Source organism: Calliopsis andreniformis, chromosome 9 (assembly GCF_051401765.1).
Source record: "Calliopsis andreniformis isolate RMS-2024a chromosome 9, iyCalAndr_principal, whole genome shotgun sequence".
NCBI lineage: Eukaryota > Metazoa > Arthropoda > Insecta > Hymenoptera > Andrenidae > Calliopsis > Calliopsis andreniformis.
Genome location: NC_135070.1, coordinates 10827793 through 10851270, shown reverse-complemented (window position 1 = coordinate 10851270; position 23478 = coordinate 10827793). Strand labels below are relative to the sequence as shown.

The 23478-nt window shown below is 42.5% G+C and overlaps 1 protein-coding gene across 1 annotated transcript in view; it reads left to right on the top strand.

The window, feature by feature from the left end:
• LOC143183842 (ras-related and estrogen-regulated growth inhibitor) overlaps positions 1–23478 on the top strand; it is a 58151-nt gene that overhangs the window by 24821 nt on the left and 9852 nt on the right. The window lies entirely within an intron of this gene.

Below are 23478 nucleotides of genomic sequence, written 5' to 3'. Positions count from 1 at the left end.
TATGCTTCATACTACATCAAGTTTATTCTCCAAATAATAGTGTTTTTACCACGATAATCTGCTTCTTCATTATCTTCATACAGGATTTAATTATCATAAAACTGAACTGCAAATTACTAATATTTGATATTTTACTATCTTGTTTCATTTCCTAAAGATAACGTCGTATGATTTTATTCCGACTCACAATCACTAGTGAAACTAGGATTTATGTTCATATGATGCTTTTTACTCAGAGTAATCTCCCGAGGAATCTCAATTTTCTACAGTAGTTGTTGAAATACCCTGTACGTATCATCGCTTATCTTGACCTTTCCAAGGATTTCTTCTTCACACACTTTCCCTATCATCTCCCCTAAATCATCTTTCCTTTTCCCCCTTCACGCATTTACAGCCCAATATATCTACTTCTCAATATCACGAAAATCGTCTACTTATCCACCAGATAACTCCAGTTCGACTGTTCCGTTCCGCTGAACGACAAGGAACTACGAACCAGTGGTGGCCGTTTCCACATAACTCTCCCTATTGTCGCGTCTAACGAGATACTAAATACACCGAGCAAAATAACCAGCACAATCGGGCGACGTGACCTTCTAATGCCGAATGATTTATACAGGATTTTTTGAGCGATTCGACTCGGCGTACCAGTGGCAATAATTTACGATGCGGAGAACAATGGCTTCCCGTGGACGGTTAATATAAAAAGGCCACAGCGGAATCTCAATGAGGATTCCGCTCTAGCTGCGACAGGTGAACACGACGATCCGTGAACGTGGCCTCAGCCAGAGCCAGTCGGTCGAGTGAAGGCGAGCTCGCGCGCGCACTCGCCTAGATTCGAATTTAAAGGCGATCGTTATTCAATTCAAATACGCGGCTAACGGGCCTTGTCGTAGGATTTCCGCTTCGACGTGTTCGCGTGCGGTTCGTTACCGTATTCCAGAAGAATCGGGTTAAGGAAGGTCAGGTCGGTGCGCGATCGGCCTGGAGCCGACCGATTCCGACGGAGGATTTGGGTTAGGTAAGGTCAGGTCGGTTCAAATGCACGACTCGTCGAGCAGGCGATTGCGTCGGCCTCGTCGCGATCGCGACCAACATCGTGCTGCTCCTTTTTCGGATTTTACACGCTTTTGGGAGTCGACGACCTTTGTCGCGCCGCGCCGCGCCGATCACGCTCTCCTGGAATGCTTTTGATCAGCTCGCCTTCGCCGTGGAGTAGATTTAGCGGCGAAGAATGGGAAAGGTACGGTTACGGTGCACGCTGGTTGCTCCAACAGCCATTCAGTTTTCTTGATTGGTTTTCAAGGGGCAACGCAGGAGTATATGAGAGGTGGGAGCTTATTGGAAAGACAGTCAGTAGCTTTTTGTAGCGGTTTATGTTCATTGATTTTATGTACGACTCTGACTTTTAGGGTATCATTTTTCTCTAATTGCATTTCAAGAAAATACTGCTGTCACTGTGTTTGATAAACGTGATTGAAATATGGTCGTTCTTGTTCGTGGTTTCTGTATGTTACAACGCTTGTACATTTGTTGCTCTACATACTGACAAATTATCGTGGCTGCAGATCAGGTATTTATCCTAGTATACGAAACCATACGGAACTTTCTCTTAATTGCAGGATTTTATTTCAAAATGGTTTCAAACGAAGCAGAGTACTTTTCACTTATCGTGTTTCATCTACTTTCTTCCTGAGTCATTCAACTACCCTTTCCTTGACATTCAATTATAGTTCTTCCTACACAAAAAAGTGAAATATTGCACCGAAGTTATGGAGGTGCAATCTCTTCCTTCAAAAAAAAAAACTTCAAACTCTATTTTTTAAAACTGTACTTGTTTCAAAGAAACGTAACATCTCCAATTTACTTTTTCCTTTTTCATTCAAATACCCACAAATCTGTAGGTAGCTGTGTCACGCATAGAGCAAACAACTTGATCATATCACGTCCTCAAACAATAAAAAACAGAAAGTATCCCAGTATTCAATCCACGTCACTGATTCGTCAATTTAATTCCCCTTTAAAACTTTATCATTCGCCAGTTTGCGGCAACAGACCGATACCGAAACGCATTACACGGTGCCAGTATAACAGTCTTGGCGTCTTTCGCCTGGATTCCAACAGGATCCCATTTTTCAAGAATCGTTTAAGGATCGAGATACGTTCCAGCTGATTAAATGAACGAAAAAAAGACGCCGCCGTGGTTCGCGGCTACCACGTACCGCGCGTATATATTTTCCCATCTCCAAAAGGGAATCCAACGTATTCCTTATACGCTGCCACGGTGTACGCACGGTACACTGACTCGTCCCGTCTTATTCGGTAGCCCCGCAACAAGACACGATCGAGACCAGGTTGTTTTTAGCAAACTGGTTTTTCTACCCGGGCCTTACAATTACTGGCTTCCTTTTTTGCGTTGGCCCCCAAATGTTTGCACCTGTCGCGTAAAAGGCCCCGAACCGTGGCCCAGGCTGGCATACCTGGCGTTTTCGGGATTAGTCCTTGGACAAGCGACACTCGAGAGAATTTTTCGAGCGCTGCTCCGTACTACGCCGTAGCCGCCGATATTCCACGATTCATTCATAAATTTCATTCATCACGTGCTCTGGGTTTGTTGACACGCGGCTGGCACACGATATGCGTAAGCGGTCGAAGTAGGGAAGCCAGAGACCATTTCCTGTATGAAAAGAAATTAAAGACTAGTCATAGTTGGTGAAATTTTTCAATCTTTCTGTAATTTTCTCCTCTTGTTGGAAAAGTCTAGAATTTTGTGAATTTAGTGTTTTGTAGAATTTTGTGATATTTGAATTTACCTTGCTTTTAAGCTTACGTTTCACGTAATTTAGGGAAAACTTATTCTGTATTTGTCAATTGAATAGTTTTACTCAGTTTTACATTAATAGCAGGTACAGTTTAGTTCATACTGGAATCATTCAGATCTCGAAAGGTTCTCCTTTCTTTTTCACATCATTATCCATGCTGTTTCTTCTATAGAGCACTGTCAATGTCTAATTTTTCCAGTGATTGAAACAAGAAAAGGGAAAAGACTCATGGGAAAGTGTTGATCTTCAACGAGTTAATAAGAGAAATTTGTAAGTACCTCGAGCAATTTGTGGCGACGCGTTACGTGGCAATTTACTTGCAACAATTCGCGGTTAAAATCGCCAATAAACAAGGGGATGTGTCGTCTGGTAACGCGGTTCTATTTGTATCGTGTAGACGGTTTCGTGCCGTGCGTTTCACACATTCATGGAACGCCATTTCAGTGGCTACAAGTTGCACCATACGGTGCATGCAGCACGACGCGGCGCGGTGTAAACAATGCCCGCGCATCGGGAGAGCGTCGCACACAGATGCACGTGGATGCATGCACCGTTACCGCATAGATTCAATAAATAATACGATACAGGAAGCCGTGCCACCGATTTGTACCTACGCGCTTACCAGCCGGTTTTCGGTCCCGCGATCGATCGCACGCGTATCGAGAGTCGAATCTGACGATCATTATCGATAGGTTATGCAATTCACCGTTGACGACGCATCCTTTGCTATGTGGAAATTTTATCGCTATCTAAGATGACACGGTACAGACGTTGGGAAGCTGGCGAGCGTGGCAACGAAAGACTCTGGGGGACAGAAATATTTACATCGTGCTCGAAAGGAAGGATCGTAGAAAGTGCATAGGTGCAAATATACTTCAGTCATAATTTTTTTTGTTTTTTGGATCCTCATGTAAAACTGATCTGTCCCAGAGTCTCGATATTGGAACAAATAAAAACTGAAAATTTAAGAAACTAACAAATCAGTAGAATAAGTCTTGAGTCAGGCATAGAAGATTCAGTAGAACAAGTCCAGAGTCAGACACAGCGAAATTGCCCCATTTTAGCGTAGAGCTAAAATTAAAACCTCTTAAACTTCCCGATCATTGACCATTCATATTGTAAAATGGAAGTTCTAATACTTTTGTAGGTATTTTACTCAAATAACTAAAACCCACGTAAGTTTGACGCGTGAAGATTCCCTGACCAGCGTCGTAATAAAACGAGCTTCGCTGATACAATAAATACGCTGAGGAGGAAAAAAGTGGAGAACTGTAACTCTGAGTGAAAATTGTAACTATAATTTTGTATGATTTTCCTTGACGTTGCAACACCATTCGACTTTTGCAACACAGTTCCTATCAGATTGAAATTTATTCGACGCGGCAACACGGAAAAGGCACCTGACAAAATCCGCAGCGCGATCGGTAAATGAGCCCCTATACAAAAGGAAAATACGAGGCACCAGTGCGAGATTAGGCCAGCCCGTACCGTTTACAATGGGATTTTATAGCGGGCGCGATATATCGGCGCAAAGGAGTTACAGTATCGCTGTCGGATAGCGGATTTAACGATCTCCTGGCCCCATGTATAGTCGCGCGTTGGCTTCCGAGCGCACCACTGCCACACTGATCCACATCGATATCGATCTCCGTAGATCCTGTTCTTACGCAGACACTGGCTGCGAACATTCTTGTTCCTCGCTGCCTCGCGCGACCAGATATTGCACTTTAGAATTCGGCACGAGCGCCTAATTGACGTACGGATATGGAAACGAGGCTGTGTCGTAGTTAACACTTCCAAGATGGATGTTCTGCCTTTGAATGTTCCACGAACGATCGATGCGTGAATTATGAAAGTAGGTTTTTATTACCTTGTGTATTACCATCGCTTATTTTTCTTGAAGCTTTCAATTGGGATAGTTCTGAACCAGATATGTATTTATTGATTTTATTTGTAATAAATACTAGGATAGTCGTTCTTCACTATAAACTCACGATTCACTGACGAGTTTATAGCGAGGGCACGTTCCTGAGATAAACTCCTGTGCTGGTAGCCCAGTTTGGGTCTATCAAAAATATGACAGTGAGTAACAAGCTCGACTTGTTTGCTCTGAATAATTTCAAGATACAGTGATCCATGAATGAATTTATAATAAGGTAATATTTCACCTATGATTTAGCGCTATTACCTTTTTGCTTTCTAACAGTCCCACATTTTCTAAGTAAACAGAGTCGTTTAATCAATGACCTTCCTTGAATAATAATTCTAATACAAAAATCTTTAAGGATTCAGAAAAGGAAATCTCTAAACAAAAGTTCAATTCCAACAAGATTATTCACAGTTCTCTTCCCTCACATCCAGTGCCCATGTAAAATGCATAATCTAAGCGTAGACAAAGCACAGTATTTCAACAAGCGCCATCTCCAACGTTAACAGATACGTCAACCAGCAAGAACGGCCAATTATCTCCGCATTAAACACAGGCGCTGTAAATGCGAGCTTAGCTGCATCGTTCTGCTCTTTCCTCCCCCCAGAAAAATAACGATTGCGCCACGGTGTAGCTGTTTCGACAGCCCTATTTCATCGTTTTTAATGGCAACCGGTGGAGCAGATAGCGCCACGGCGGCAAGGGGCTCTGGCAGCCTGTGTAAAAGGCACTGGGACAAACTGGCTAGCGGTTCGCTGGCAAAAGACGGACGTTAAAGTGCACAGCACGTCGAGTGCACGCGGTATAATCTCCCCAATTATCCAGCCGCGAGGGAACGCATCCATTCATTGCACGGCGCGCAGATACAGCAGGAGATACACGTTTTCTAGGCGTATCTAGCAGAGAGCCGCGTAAAGTTCGTTCGAAGGCAGCTAGCATTTCGACACGAGGTTTACTGGGGAAGTTAGCGGAACGTAACAGCTAAAGCGCGCATAACCCGTCTACCGAACGCGTTCTAATCTACCAAATTATCCATTCCCAGCGTTTTTACGTAGCGTTTAGGCGCGAGTATCGATTAGTTTCTAGATAGAGCTTCTAGTTTGTAAGAGAGAGGCATGCTGTGGAGCATTGAAGTCTGTTTAAGAGTGAGAGAGGGAATCGTCTGAGTTGGTGATATCGGTGGTCGTTTAAAGTACAAGAATCCATTGAGTGCGTCTGGTCAATGGTTTCGGTATTTCAGTACTTGGGATTTGTCTGCTTGGGGGTGGTCGAATAGATATTGGGGTCTCTACAGGGTATTAAGATATGCACGATTGTTGTCCAGACATAGATGCACTCGTTGGGAAGTGGTTACGTCATGAGGTAAAGTTGTGACTGATAATATTTTGTTTTCGTGAATTTATCTTGATTTTTCTAATTTGGATTTGGTGACTTGGCGATTGATTCTTTGTGTTATTTACAACACTTTGTGATATGTTTAGGTGTATGTTTATGGTCTACTTGTTGATATGTATCTCTGAGGTGGACTGTGAAGCTGTTCCTATTAAATGGATGACGAATAGGTCTTTTCTTGTAACTGTAACCACAGATTCTTCCTTAAAATAATCAATCAAGGTATTGGTCCATATTACGATACTAAACATTTGTAATTTAAATATTTTAGTTTGCTTTTACTGGAAATCAGTTCTGTTAAAACGAAATGCCTGTAGACTGTAACGACTCGTATACGGTGCATTGGTACGAATGCCATTCTAATGCAGTAGGCAGTTTCGATTCGCCTCATTACATACGCATCTTCGCGGTCCATCGGCCATTTTGAAACCACGACCCTCTGCTCTCTTGAAGAGTTAGTTGACCGAAAGCTAACCGCGAGGAACGAGGGGACAGTTGTCGCGGTTTCTACGTCGTGATTTTTGCGCCGACTTGCAATAACAAAGCTTTACAGACAGTTCTTGCGTCGCATAAAATACTCTTTTCCGAGTAAATCCAGCGCAAACTAGGATAGTTACAATTTCGATAAAAATTTTACTATTAAATATACATATAGTACTGTCCTAGTACCTACTATACGCACATCAATTTGCTCACTAAGATTGATTATTCTCAGACTCTTAGACCAAGATAGAGTCTAGAGCCACTCCTCGTTTTTTCGGTGCAACAAAAAGGGAGTCTCAATCAAATTGGATTGGTATTACAAAATCATCAGCTTATGCAAAAGTGAAGCATCACGAAGCCTCTAATCAAGTGACGAGGGTCACCGTTTAGATCGGCGCTATCTACGAGCATTCACGGAACAATCGATGATTAATGATTCGTTGATCGGTGCTAGGGGCGAGAGGAGGGGATGGAGGGGAGAGAAGAAGATTAATTAAGTCCTAGCCCGAACAAACCAGGCATTTACATCGGTTAAGCCGTGTAACAAGAAACATGCAAGTAGCATCCGCGGAGAATTTATTGCTCAAGCCCTGCCACTGGTCCTCCTGTCTTGTGAATGCGGCTTAAGGCGCGTGCTGCTGTCACGGGGATCGCTGCAGTGACAGTCGGCACGGTGACTGTCTTCATCGGTGATTGACATCACGATCGCGGTGTGCACCGTGTTCCTCGCATACGACGGGATGAACAGATACAAAAAGAGCCGCCTCGGTCTCCTTTCGTTTCTGCCTTCCGACCACGTGCCGAACGATCCGACGCTTTCCTTCGCTTTTTGCTGGACAGCGTCGCGAGTGATTTCACGCGGGCAGATATAAAAATAGTTGGGATGGTGTTGTAAAAATTTAAAGCGGTAGAAGAATCCTGGAAAAGGCGCGAGATGATTGACAGTGTTTAAAAGAGTACGGGAATGAGCTTTGGTCACTTGATCACTCTATATGACGATGAGCGTGTGATCCTTTTCTGTCGTGTAATTGGTTCGCAATTAACGCATAGTTGCTGTGAATGTCTGTGGCTAATGAGTTCGATGTAAGACGACTTTTTAGTAATTTTTTTTATTGGTTAGAATTAAAGGGACATTTCTCAGCTGAAAAATTGTGAATCTTTGAGCTGCTGTAACTTTGCGAAAAAAAATTGCACAACAGTGAGCCTAAGCTTATTTTGAAGGGCAAGGTCCCTTCTTTCGTATCCCTGAATTGAATTTTCGCGGGAACCACTATGTTACTTGGTAGCGGAGCAAGAAAGAAAGGGTGGGTTTTCTCCAAATATTTTCCGTGTTTAAACATCTGTACAGAGGTTCATGAATTTTTTTCGCGATTCATTTTGGGGTGGAATTGACGCTGTCGAATAAGCCAACATTTGATGACAACGTATAGTTACAATACAGAAGACTAACTAATGCAAAATATTACTTACGCGTTGTCTGACTCGAACGACTACTTCTACTTTCACAGTAGAAACATGATTTCAAAGTACATGGTTTTCCATCTGCTATCTACTGTACCATAAAACAGAGTTTGTATCACATGTTCGATGGACAAGTACGCAAACAAAAAATCACTCCAGATAGCCGTGAAAATAGAATAAACGAGAATCTAGAACATCTAAAATGCATTAGATACTAGGTCAACTAGATAAAAGAAAATATAACATTCTGGGCCTGCTAGCCGATCAAGATCATTTAATCGATATGTTAACTCGCGAAACGACAGACAGATCAGGCTCCTTCCCCTTGATCTATAGTATTTCAATCGTCGCCGATTCTAAAGTGCATTCCCCGCATCCCAGTATCATAATACGATCACGCTAGGTGCTCACTGACACAGGGTTCACTTGATAAGCCGTACGTGCCAGCATTAGACAGACGATAATTTTGTTTGCCGAGTTCCTCGGTTCCCCGATGCATACGGTACTCGACGGATCCCTGGCCGTTCCCCAGGCTACGAGATAAATGACGCGAACGCACTGTTAGAGCTCATTTGCATCGTAGAAGGATACCACGAGCCACCGCCGCCGCCATAGCGACGTTCGAATGATTTATTCCGACTTTAATCCGCGGCGACGTTGAGATCCCGATGCCGATGCTCTCCGCGCGATACGCTGACAGCCAGGGCCCCGCTAACGATATTTATGAAAGTCAACTCAATTTTCAAGCGGCCCTGATGTAACGCGGAAGCGAAAGTCGCGCTAACATTTGCCCCGTCGAAAAATCGCCGCTTCTTGTACTACAATGCATAGAAAGCAGAGTCGCGAACGGAGGCAAGCGGAGGTCGAATCTCGCTCGGCTCCGCTGGCTTAGCGAGGTCCACACGTACACGTACACAGAGCGCGTACCCGCCCAAGCTTCCGAGATCTCTCGGCTCGTTCGCGGTCTCCTGGCGCACGATCGATCACGAGGATCGCGGTAGGTGTTCCACCCGGGTATAATAATAACCGACTAACAAGGGCACTAGAGTTCAGGTAGGCGCTCGAGGAGTCCCAGCCACGTAGGAAGTCGAGCAACAAATGGGTAGGTGGCTGCCGTCTCGGGCCCCCTCGACCTCGTCCTGCCACGATTAATATTTCCATCGTACATTGTTCCTCGTCACGTAAATCTCCGCGGCTCTCGAGATAAGGCGCTTTGGAAATCGCTTATAAGGTCGATTTGTATCGTTCGGCGAACTCGCGCGGGAAATCGGCCCGCGAGCATCTCGATCATCGCGACAGTTTATCGTTTCCTCGTTTGCCTTCGAGGGAGATGTCGGTAATGCGGTTCCGTTCGTTTGAGAAAGTTGGTTGAGTCTTGGGTTAGTTTTGGATGATATAGGAACTTTGGTCTGATTGGTTGAACCTCGTGTGGACATAGCATGATAGAGTAACGAGACAATGATTGAGAATCTTTCTGTGTGTACCTACTCTTAATGGCTCGAGCGTAGATGCTTAATGGTAGATGTTTAATAGTTACACTATGAAAACTTGTTTTATTGGTTGATACATGTCTTCCTACTTGGACTATATTTCTGCTAAATTTCAAATTCCTTAGAACTTTGGGATTTCATCATCGCCTTGTATCATGTGTCCTTCTTTCTCAGAGGATTCATAAATCATTTTAGGAACAGGTTACGAAAACTTGGTTAGAAACATTTAGACGGCGTGAAACTTTCGCAGTGATCATCTTATCAACCGAAGCGTCGGACCTACCAGCAAAGTATAATTTAATACACGTGTCTATTTGCGAGGCTCCCATAGAAATCACCGTCAACAGATGATGTACGATCGGTTGGAAGAGGTAGATCAATCACAGGCGTCGGGTTTCACGTGATCGCGGGAAAAATCCTGTCTGGTTTCGGCTTGTCGTGTAGGAATCATTCGCCGTCATCGTTGGACATCACGTGGATGCGCCACGCTGCGCGTCCAGGTGTGTTTCGTCGTTCGACAAACAGTCGTGGAGCTCCCCAGCCTCTCCGTGGCACACTTCCCCAATTCTCGCATTGTTCTTCATCCGCATACACACGCTCGAAATAAATCTTTTCGGGTTGATGGTAGAGAGAAAAGGGCGGGGGAGGAGAGAATGTCTGGTACTCGCATCGTACGCCTCTGGCCTCGTGACCGGGGACCAGTGATTGCAATTGCTTTTCGTGGGAGGGCCCTGGGGTAATTGATAATTAAGCGCGCGTCTTCTACCGACCATGGGACGCAGAAGAACCGAATTTAACGACGTTGTTTTGCGTGGCGTTAATAATCCGATAAATCATCGTAACGGATTAACTTGGCCTGTATCTCCGTCCCGATTGTTCATCAGGGAACAGTTACGGGTATCGCGACGAAAAAGTGTGCTGCGTTTTTGGCTCGTCTTGCTTATCTTCTATACCTTCTTCTATAATGGAGTTTTAGTGACAATTAAAAAGCTTCTGATATTTCAACATTTAATACATTACATAGAGAATACATAGGTACTTCTTTTCTCCCAGTCAGTAATTTTCAAAAAACACTAAAAATTTCTGTTCCCATTTTATTAAGAAAGAACCTCTATACTCTTGCGAGTATGTGCACATTAATTTAGGAAGAGGAGGAATCGTATACGACCGACTATTTTTAAAAGGGGAATTTTAATTGCTTCTTCAGAGTTGCCCAGCATAAAAATAAACTTCACCAAATAGTCAGCTTTTAGAATGACTCGATTTTTGCTATTTCGAGACAGTCGTTCCTGCTTTAGCGCATATCATTGCGTTTAGTCGGCACAGTTTATTTTTACTTTACGATCGTGCATTCCGTGTCTTGAAATCTTTCGGATGTTTTTCGTCAAAAGCTATGTTGTTCCGTCGGGCTGATCAGGAGGAACAGTGAAAGGCATTGCGGAAAGTGAACCGCCGTTGTCTTTAAGCCTGTAATGTGACAGGCCGGAGGTAAAGACGGTAACGAACTTATTTCTGGTTCAGCAAACATCCAGTGATAACCTCTCGAGAACGATCGTTATATGCGGGAGATACGATCAACGTCGAGAACTTTTGTCAATTATTGCCAGGTTTTATACGGAGGATTTTTTCTTGTCGATGGTCCCGAGGAATTTTAGGGGAGCATAATTTTCACTTTTTTATAACTTTCACGATTCTGCGAAAATAACTCGTATCGCTTTCTCGTAAGGAGAGAACAAAAGATGCCAGTCGATATTATTTTATTGCTCCTTTCTATCATAAGTACAATATTAAGTACTCTTCGCAGCCCTGAATCTTTCATTTAACGTCCCGTACCTTTTCCCAGGGATCACCTTAAATTTCCAGAGTTAGAGGGTAATTAAAATGTCATCGATTACGTATACACTCCTTTTAAATTTAATATCAAAAATATGGCTTTCGTAAAAAAGTAAGACGCTTATCGAATTTCACAGAAGAGAAAAAGACACGAAATTTAAAAAAGAATGTTAAACTTCGTCATTTGTGACTGACCATTGTCATTGAAATTCCATCTCTGGTTGCTTATTGTTGTGCAAGTGTGCAAATAAACCATAGGAACATTAACGCGACCAGATATCGCTTTAAAGCGTTCACGAATCTGCGTCTTTTCTCTCCAAAAATATCGATGCATCTGCCCCCACGAACAAAGGCTGCGAGAACTATTTTTCATCGAGGAGCTTCTCTGGGGAAGCTGCTAAAGGACTTCAAGCATTAATTATTTCCGTTCGGCCGATACCTATAACAACCTCGTGTCCGGCTCGTAATTAAGGTCGGGCTAAACGAGAAAGACGCAGCGACCATTTTATGCAAACGCTCACCCCCTGTAACCCTTCAGAAAAATACCTCGCTGTGTAGTGCGCTGAAGCAGGACGAGCCTCGTGCGTTAGCCTTTTACAGAGAAACTGGAGATACTCGAAGGTCCTATTAATTAGGTTTACTAACAGTTACTATGTTAATTACATTAAATTGAGTATACCTACAGTTTATACAAATTTGTGGTCTTCATCATATGTCTATCTTCCATATAACCGAGAGATTAAATGCTTACATAATATAATATCGAATGACATATTTGCACCGATACCAACATTCTGTTATTCAATCTGTGCTCATACTACATCTCCAGTAAACATATTTTCAGAGTCATATTATCCTTCTATCATACTCTATAAATTCTAGATACTTGTTTCTACATTGTTTCGATATTTGCGATAAACGTATCGTCGTGTGACGCTCGAAACGAAATATTTTGCACGATTGCGTTGTTGCACTCGGGCTATAGTCTTTTATTCTTATACGTATAGACGTCCACCCTAGTTGTACCACTTGAAAGATAGGGTATCACACGGCGTGTGGGTGTATCGTTGCAAGTTTAAAACAGTTTCGATCCGCGGAACGCGCACTACCTGACGAAGCCAGGCGAAGGAAAGTAGCGTGTAACGCGATACATAGGCGAAAGGTGGAATATCTTGGTTCCATTGAACTCGATGCGAATCAACGAAACTAGTCAATGGGCATTCACGACGCATCGAGTGTCGGCGGACACTCTAACGTTGAACTGACTTCCGCTTCCCTAAGAGTCGTTTTACGACTTCTATGGAAACTCTGTCTATGGTGTGGCGATCGTTGAGACTAGTTCGAACTCAATGAATGTTGAAGGAAATGAACTTGGAATCAGGAATTGACAGGTTGAGTTTGGAGTTCGAACGTTGTGTCGAGAGTATCTGTCATTCAGGTCAGAATTTAGATTAACATTTTTATTTCATTTTAAACTTATAGACAGTTCCAGATAATTCTATTATTCTTCTTAAATAGTTGAAAGGTATATTTCACTGAAACCTTACTCTGACTATTCTTTATTTTATCAAATAAAACATAGTATATTTTCATATATTCTACTTGGGAGATTTGGTTGTCGTTTCACAGTGTTAAAAAAGGGCAACAGTGTCCAGTCAATTGATCCAAGTTTCTGTTCTCTAAAAATGCGCAACGTGGATGCATCATGCAAGAACAAGTTTACTCTTTTCATTGTGACTCAATCCTGTGCGATAGTCGATTTAGAGAAAGTTCGTTTGACACACAACAGCATCAATCAAACGTGAACACACATACTGACGTGTTGCCATCACACTCAGAAAAGTCAGAAAATTAACACTGTCGTCATCAGTTCGCTGTTTTAACGTTTGCAGTTTGTTCGAAAAAATATACGTATTCCTATGGACACGACGCGTATCAATTCCCAAGTCGTCCCACGCAGGAAAAGCTTGTATCACCTGTTTGACTGAGTCAGACACGTATCTCGGCCAGGCACAGTGTATCTGTAAATAATTTCTTGCCGCATTGTGATCAGGACTTGAGATTGAACTCTAACGAGTCCTTCCACTCTGCATTTCCATTCTCCGTGTTTTTGCACTACATAACGGGTTCCTTTTACGACCTGGTACAGAGTCTATTCACAGGAACTGAGGACGCATCGAGCGACTTACGTAGGTCTTTGAAAAATTGATCTCAGTATTCACAGTTTGCTGATGGAGCATTTTAAAAGACAAATGCCTACAGTTAGATAAAGGTAGATTGATTCAAAGTGTTAAATTGTTAAGGTGAAATCCTCTTCCACATTCCAAAGTGAGCTAACATGTATGTACATATTCATTAATGATAAGTGTAGGTATTTTTAAAAAATAGAGAGAACTTCTTGGATCGCTAGAGTGAAACATAATGGCATTCCTTTATATGTTACCTACTTGAGGACATAATCTAAGTTACTTAACATCAATTTTGATGTAATATGAAACTTTTTCACTTAGAGTTGATTCAGTTTAACTGCTCTATATAGTTCAGTTCATTTGCATTTCTGTGATCGAATGTTCTTTCTTCATTTCGCCAACAATAATCGAACTTCTCGTTCAATTAATTTCTTAACAGGATCCTCAAAAAAATCTGGTCATTAAGTCGTTCAAAGGCCACAGTCATAAAAGCTACGGAATTTCATTACAACCTCCACCAATTCTAGAGAGTACATCTTCAGACATTTTATGCGACTCATTCTATAAATCATGAGCAAAGGAAATCAATATCCTACATTCTCGACATCTTATGTATCCCTTCTTTTTTAAGCCAACGCGAAACCCCACAAAAAAATACTTCTACTATGTTCTCGCCATAGCCTCACGACTTTACATCGAGTAACTCCTTTCTCAAATTCACTACTGCTCGCTTTAATCTTCCTACAGACATAAAAAGTGTCAGTACCCTGTAAATAATTGAAAACCGCGCTAATACCCTGTTGAATCTCCATTCAGAGCATGTTGCAATCAAATGATCGTGCTCGCGATTCCGTGTGCGGGCCCGATGGGTAATTAAGACGACGAGGACGAAGGAGGAGGCCCAGAGACAGCGCCTCGAAACTGGAAGGCGGAAGACCGGCACGCAGGAGATGGTGGGCGGGGATGACTTTCAGAAATTTTGATTTTAGTGTCGAGGGGAGAGCGACCGCCTCGGTGGATCGAGTTGTAAACGTCCCGGCGGTTTTATGAAGAGTCATTCAGCTTTTCCCTCCCGCGGCAATAAAACATTTCCTGAGCGCAGCGACTATTAACTGCTGGTAATCGGCCCACCGTAAATCTTGCTGCGCCGCGTGTCTCTCCGATGCCTGTTTAGGAGATCCTGCGAGTCTCTGCCTCTGTCTTCCTTTTGTTGCGCAATGCTCGTTCGTAGGCTGGGTAGATAGATGCACAGGTGGCTGAATCGGTGCTAAGAGAGCTCGTCGTTTTCTGTCGATGCGGCTGCTGGAGAAATCGGTCCCTCGGCGAGATTCGGGGATGAAGAGGTCGTGAGATTGCGTTATTTGAGATTCCTTTGATTACCGATATGGAATGATCGACGTCATGGGGATCGATTCTGTTGTGGGCATTGATGAGTGGATGAACGGAGTTCCTGGATTTTTGGAGACTTGTTTCGGTTGACGTACATGTATCAAAGATTATCACCTTTGCTAGGAAAATGTAAGTATAGTAGAACTTAGATTGCCTGATTTAATACGATTATATTGACACCATTTGCAATTAGCAATTTCCAATGTTTATCTATGTAATTCCAATTCGTTTTAAAATTCTGAGTGTTCCGAAATCGCCAGGAACTTTCTCAAACTCATTCTACCTTTATCGCGTCTCGTATAATATGATACTACTAACAGTAATTTAAACGACCCTAATTCCATGCAAGATTAAAATGCAAAGTCCTCTGCTTGCTAGTTCACTTTCATGGACTCGAATCAAACGAGCAAACAAACGAAGATAACGCTGTACGATGTAATCGCAACAATTCACTCTGTCACCCCGTTTCTCTTTCTCCATTGCAGCCATCGGATCGTTGCATCAGTCGTAAAAGTTACTATTACTGCTTTCTCGAGGGTTGCGAGGGAAGGCGGGCAGACAGAGCCGTCAGGGAAATGGTATCGCTGTAAAACTACAAGTAATAACACTGTAACTCATTGTCAGTGGCCGAGTAATAACAGTGACTTCCCGCGGAGGCGGTTGAACGCCGCTTTCGTGGAAACGTGTCTCGATCAAGGGCTAAAGGGGAGAGAAAAGACTGTGTTGCGGCGAGTCAATCTACTGATCGTAGGTCTACGTCTCTAGTTAAGGTTTGCATTCGAATTGTACCTGGTAGGGAAATATCATTTAGCTTTTTTCCTTACACGAAAATTTGGAGCTTATTTCTATGGTTGTATAGTAAAATGAGATTACATACATGTTTCCATTTTCGAGATATTGATTTAAAGTATCGAATTTTAATATCATATGTATTATGGGCCTGTGTTTTATCTGTTTGTCTTTTTAATGGAAAAGTTCTCTTAATTCGATCTCCTTGTTTCAGAAATATGAATTCTATTTCACAAAGTAGTATTATGAACTTAGGTATCTTATTGTGTCTTATAACCATAGATTTATCTTAGGTACTGAAGATGAATTTGGTGGGCTATGTAAAGATTGTTTCACACGTTAGAAAATTATTCCATTCTGTTGTGGTGTCTTTTGAATGGAAATTCACTATGTATTGTGGTAGGTACTGTTTCAGCTTCAAGATAGCTAGTTTCTACTACTAAATAAATTCCTGTTATTTTCTTATGATGCGCTTTCATATACGTTGTCCAGAACGGAAGGACTGCGAGTATAATTAAATTGATTAGGCACTGAATCCTTAAAAAATAACAGTAATAAATGAAGTGTCTTTCTTGCGTAATATCAGGAAATGAGTTATCGCTCAAAGAAATATATTCACGTACCGAAGTGATCAGGTGTCGTTAATTATCATTAAATCATGGGTGTCGAATGAAATTACGTATTCCCGGGTACTTGGTCATTAATGTACATCGACATTTCTCCCATTCGACGCCTATGCTTTGAGTCTAAGTACATGCACTTGGTAGTTACATTGTATGTACATGCAATCAGTTGCATAAGACGAGAGAAGAGGGGAACATCTATGGCGTAGCATGACGTGGCTTGGAAATATCTTTTCTGCATCCACTGAACACCTCTGTCCCTGAAGACCTCTTCCGCGACGAAACAATGCCCCCTTTTCAAGGGCAGCTATCGCGCGCCTAGAAATACCAGTCACGTGCCCCATTACTCGGCAAGATTGTAATTAGAGGGGGATACGAAGAATAACTCGTTGCCTAGGAACCTCTGAGAAATAAACTTTTTCATACTGGTGAAAAGATATGGGCTTTCTTCAGCGACACTCTTTTAACGCTTTCAGAATTCACAGGATCGCGAAATTGTTGAGTTTCGTCACGTATGCTTTCGGGCCTGGGAAAGATCCGGTGTCTGGGACTGTTCCTCGAAAGAATAAAACTCTATTGTAAGGTCCAATGTGATTATATCGCCTCACTTGAAGTGACCCCACATTCCTTAGAGTTTTAAAAAGGAACAAATGATTTAACTCTTAGCATATAAAGGCTTATCATTCTGACCATTAACTGAAGTTTAAATTTACAATGAACATAAAACTCTAGAAAATAGTAAATCCTACGAATATTCATGTTAAAAAATGTTAACTAACCTAGGTTATTCAGAATTCAAGAATTGTCTCATTTCAAAGAAAACTGTGTTACTAAACATAGATACAGTTCTGTCTTCCACGTTTCAATTAAAGCACAAACCTGAATCGTTTAAAATTATTAGGTACTTCCATCGTTACGTCTTGTAATTACAGATAAACTATTCCAAAGGAACGTACCCTCTTCCAATTACCAGCGAGACTATCACTGTAATCTGAAAGGGTTTGAGGGGATTTAGGACGAGAGCGGGAAGTACAAAGCGTGATCTCACAATCGAGAGTCACATTATTAGCGGACAATATCGCTATATTCGCGAAAGCGAATGGCGGCGGATCGTTATCTGCGGCGCGGGACACGGAGAAACATAACTTGGTCGAGAGGATCTTAGTCGCTTATCCCGTGGGATCGCGTGGGCGTTAAAGCGCGCGGTTCTCGCCCACCTGAATCGATTTCGAATGGACAACGCGACCGTCGCTGCCTCGTTTTGTCCTATCCCGAGTGTCCTGTTAACGGTCGCGATCCCTTTTTGCCCCAGCCCTTTTACGACTTTCCGCGTGTCTCTCGTTCACCGGCATCCTCGCCTGCCCGTTCTGGGATAATTATTGCATCGTGCTCGACGATGTCCATTCGGTAGGTACATTGTCTCGCGAGCTCTCTGTTCGTTCAATTATTGCTTCAGCGACTCCTTTACTCTTCGTGACTACGTCTGCGTAGTAAATTTAGTATTTAGCGCAAGGGTAAATACAGTATTAGCATTCTTTAGAGTTCTGTAGTCAGAACTGTGGCTATAGAAGTATGGCTATATTGACTGTAGAAGTATAGAAGACTGGCACAATCTGTCTGTTTAATATTTCTCGAGATCTTAGATCAAAATGTCGCGAAATTTGTATATATTTCATATATTAATTGAAGGTGCAAAATTATTCTGCAGTAATGGTCAAATAAATGACTAAATGTTAACACTGTATGACAGAACGAATAATATATTATTAAGTATATTATAATCTTTTATATGTTCGTGAAAATGAATAAATACAGCATTTATATTAGTATTTTGGAATGTATTTATTAATATGTGTATTAAAATGCCACGCCACACGATTATAAATCGCGCGAACAATTGAAATGTATTCATAAAGTCTCGAAAGGCTACCAAGCCCATTCATTCTTCATTCCATCAGAAACACACCGCTCGATCGTTCCCCACCTTCGTTTACATTTTCGCCAAGGCAATCTGCAAGTAGTTCGTGTTTACGAATTCTTCGTCATCCCTTTAGTCGATTTGCAAAACATTTACCCCGTCTGTTTCCAAAACAGTTGCCGCGGCGTTCAGTCATCGCTGTAAAGGAATCACTTGGTCAGTAGTCGGTTGCGGCGATTTTTCCAGGAATTGTTGTGGCATTCGTCGAGCGAGCGTTGCCAAACGAGTCCGCGGAACGAACTTACGGTACCCTTGCGTCATTTCATAACACGAACGGAGCCATTACGTCGGCGGTGCGTGCACGAGCGTTGCACAATTCGATGCACTCGCGGCGTGCACGCAATTCCGGCATCGCGGCTGATCTCGCTCTCGAATACAATCGATCGATAAATATTTATGAGCGATCGAGGACGGCGTTGCCAGACACCGCCGCCCCCCTTTCGCGTTTCGTCTCGATGACGTGTGTCAAGACAGTGTCAACCCTGTCGCGGATATTCGGCGCCGGAATTCCCCCCGTCGATTCAAGGCGTGACTTTGAGAAACGATCAGCGACACCGAGGATCGTAATTCCTTCTACGGAAGCGGTTTGTCGTTCGGTGGCGCGGATAACAGTCCACCGCTGCTATAAACTGGCAGAGTTCATGATACGAGGTCCAGTTTCAGAGGTAATGAGATCCCTGGTTTACGACTCATTAGATTTTCAAGATTTTAATGAAATTTTCTGCGAATATAGAGCATAGTGTACGAGACATAATTTCTCTTCTCCATGGAAATTCACTTTTGAAGGGTGATACCAATCTGGAAAGTTGTTACATGTAAATTTCGAATTCTGAAGAGAATCGTAACTCTGCTTTCCGATGAATACCTATTTTTACGACTAGGTGTTTCAGTATCTTATCAATTTTATACCACCTTCGTATTATCAATCAATTTTCAATTTTCTAGCGTAGGCCCAGGATAGTAAAGTATTATCCAAGATATTCGCTAATGTTAGGTTCTCATTGATTTTCGCGGGCAAGGCATCCCTCTTTCGGTTCATGTTACCATGTGCATCTTATCTCTACCCAGCTCAGGGTATTGGAGGCCCCTGCTCGTGGGCGATTAATGACACGGCGATGCCTAAGAAATTGAAACATCGAGGCGTATGAAAATGAAGAGGAAGCTAGGCTTTCACGCGCGCACCTTCGCCGTGTGCACCCGCCGCGTTTCCACGGCCTTTTATTTACGAGCACGTTACACGCAATGTTAATTCGACAGATTTGACCGTAAATAACGACCGTAAATACCTGGCCAGCAGAGTATATATTTATCTCCGGCTATAAAATTCAGTCCCGCCGGATGTGGTGGTGCTTCGTCGGAGATAGCTGGAATTCACCGGTGCGCGAGCTAGGAAGATTAACGCGGTGAATTTCGTCAGGCTGTGTTCCGTCTCTGGTGCGTGCGTGTTTTCGTGGAACTAGCGGGAACGCGTGCATGCAGGGAAGTGCAGTCGTACCGGAAGCTAACCTCCATTTTCGATTATTTGAGTTTTGGATGGGTGTTCGTAACGCTGTGAGAGGTTTCGGGAAATCTTCGTTGAAAGAACAGTAGCTTTGGCTGAGCGATTTCGTAAGTATCCTGAAATATAGAATGACTGCAGTATCCGGAAACTGGGCTGTATGAATGAATTCTGTGTGGGATGGTTTGTAGAGACGCGTACTGTATTCAGTATTATTGAATAAGGATATAAGTCACGTATTTCTGTCTTTTCTTTTTCTGTAGGTATCTATTATATAGAAAATTTGAAGTCTTAAATATCAATTCTACGTTACATTCAAGTTACTTTAATCACACTAGAATTTTCTTATAAACAAATAATTAACAAGCTATTTTTATACACTAGTTTTCCAAAAAAAGCTGTCCCCCAAAAAACACTTAATTTACACTCAGGTACTGCATCCCTCACGGTGTCATCGCAGAATGAATTCGAAATCAAAGTCGCCTCGATTAATCTTCCATAAAAATAGCCCCCCTGCGAGCATTCACGCGTTCCTCTATTCCTCCCTCGTCGCGTTGTTACGGTTCCACGAAGTGGATTCGCATATCTCTTCCCCGACAGCCGTCTGCCTCATTTCCCGTATCAATCACAGTGAACCGCGACCACTGTGCCGCCGTCCTTCTTCCCTCCTCCAAAAAATCCGTCGTCGCTGTGACAGACGTCCATGGATTCCCCCAGTGGACCGATCGGACACCAATTATGGTCACCCAGAATGCCACCCGACGTTTAGCAGGCCGAAGGGTTCACGGCCACGTTCACCTTCGTCGAACCCGCGAGACTAATGCGCTTAGACCTTCCTCTATGGCGATATCCCCCCGATGATCACGATCCCGTCGATCCTGTTCCTCGGTAATAATTACCCGGCTGGCTGTCAGTGCCAGGTCAATGGGAAAGCATTCGAACGGCCACGAGAATCGACAGCTTCCGCGGGTCGTTAAACCTGAAACGTTCCCGCTGCTGTGCGGCTCGGTGGCCTCGCTCTTTTCGTCGTGATCGATGCATTAGCAATTAGCACGGACCTTCTCGACTCCGGAAATCTTTCCTTCCGATTGAGTCGGCGCTTTGGCTGGCGACGTTCAGCGGAAGTGCTCTGTTGTTCGATTAACACTTTCTAAGGTTGGGATGGTTTTGGGGGTAAATGGAGCATGGTTTGTTGGTGGTAGCGTGAGATTGTTTCTTGAGAAATTGGGTTTTGTGTTCTTCACGAGTAGTTTAGGAACTTTGGCTTTTAAGAGGGCAGTTGATTCTAGTGTTTGACAAAACTAAGGTGATCAGTAGATTATTGATCTGACCTGAGAAGCATTGCCTCTAATGGTTTTCAGGGGCTTCTCATGGGACATGTGTAGTAGGTACTTTTTGTTAGGTCTACTGGAAAGTTCTGTCTGATTTGAAGTAAAGACAAAATGTAGAAATTGGAACAAAATTCTTAAACCAATGCTTCTTAGGGGACTTATCATGGGACACGATTACTATATATATGAATTGGTTTTAGAAAAGTGTTCCTCTTTATAAACTCGTCAGTGAGTGGTAGAACCATCTTCAGGAAACACACCTAAAAGAAAACACTTAAAGTGCAGTGGTAGATTAACGCCTGCAGTGATAGAATTAATCAATAGGTATATCCCTCAAGGGTTAACCGAAGCTTGTGATTCACAAATGTGTTTGGAATACTATTCTTTAAGTCCAAAGAGAAATTTCACAAAGTCTTGGTATTTTTTGGAAGCAACGATTTCACCGTCGCCAGAAAAATAACATGTACTTTCGCAGAATAAAAGTGTCGAGGCTTAACAAGCCAGTTTCTGTTCCACGTTGCTCACCGACTAATTATCGTGCACATCTTTTTGCACGTTTCGATTGCCGTGAGAACGCTAATGCAAAAATCTTCAGTGGATCTTTAACATTTCGGTATTTGGGAGCTTGTTCGATCTTACGTTACACGAGAAGTAAACATAGAGAAGGAGAAATTAAGTTCCGTGTATCGACGATCTGTTTCGTTGTTGGCGTCGATGCTCAGTGAAATGGAGTAGTTAACAATCGGTACTTTCCAATGCGATTAAATTCTATACGACTCATCCTGTTTGCTAATTACTCTATAACACTCTTCCAGCAATAAAACAAATGGCAAATTGCCTCTTACAGAACGATGTATATATTACTCTTTTTATTGGATATAAAAACTTAAATGTTTCACATGATCTAAATAGACTAAATTTTATGCCTAAATATTACATTTCAGAAGTTATGATAGTATATACAAATTATATAACCAAGAGGAATTCAACGAAAGTAATGAAAAAATTTCACTCGACATCGTTTCATTCAAAGAACTCTTATAAGCCTTAACGTGTGAGACAATGAACTTTGAATATTCAAGAAGCAGCCCCGATAGATTGACTAATTCGCGCGATGCACCAGGCATTCTTAAAAGCGACAATTATTTTCGCAAGCGAAGTTTCCCACGGGAAAGTGTTATCCCACATTTCCAATGAATTATTTCATTCAAATTCACCTGTTGCCTGTTATTACGTCTCCTAAATCGCCTCCTGAATCAATTGGCGAATGAACAAGGCGAAGGGAAAGCTTCTTTCCACTTGTACAGCGTTGCAAACAATCGAAACGCTGCAGTTCCTTCTACCCTGGAGACCTCGGAAGTATTTTAGCATCGACGCTCGGTCGGAAGGTCAGAGGTGAAGCTCCGAGCGTGCTACTCGAAAATAGAACGGGTAGGCCGGTTGGACCGTTTCTATTTCAATTATCGCGCGCACCGCTCGCTTGGCAATTTGCTGGCGTTAATCGTCGCCAGATCGCCAGTTGAATTATGAATTCGTAATGTCGCGCGGCCAGAGCAAAGTGAAACGCCGCGCGAGCATCACGGATATCTAGATCGAGACTTTCCAGCCACTTGTTCAGGAATGCTGATTAACGTGTTAATTAAGCCACGCGTCGAGGAGGGACAGATGAAAAAAATTAAACTGGCGGAATCTGGCGGCGTGGGGACGTTCGTTTTCGTTTCGTAGGAAAATTCGCCGTGAAAAATCCTTCGAGTCGAAAGTGAAATCGAATGTCGTCCTTTTAATGACTTCATCGGGGAAAATTGGCTTGGACTCGAGCGCGTCATTTCGTTCGACCACGGCTTACGTAAGTCGGAAGTCGAAGAAAAATTTCTGTAATTATCGGCGATCTTTTTCGAACTTTCTAAAGTTTCTAGGTGTTACGGTGGTTTCAGCTCTGACGAGCAGAGCACAGTAGTAAAGTAATGTACGGAATTCTAGGCGATATTAAGAGAGTTAAACAATCTCTATCGCTTTAGTGAGCTATTCACTTCCATTACAGTAATTTTTATTTCCATTTTTCCTTCGTATTTAAGAAAATAATTAAGTGACATTTATTTAAGAAGTATTCATATAATCCGACTGAGGTGAAATAGTTACATGAAATTAATGTGAGCATAAATCCTTTTAACTTTCCAGTGCATTGGGTCTGAGGAACCCATGAGGGTATTGTTTTTCGTTTTTTATTCATTGAAAAATATTAGTAAATATGTATCTTGTTTGCAAATACATAT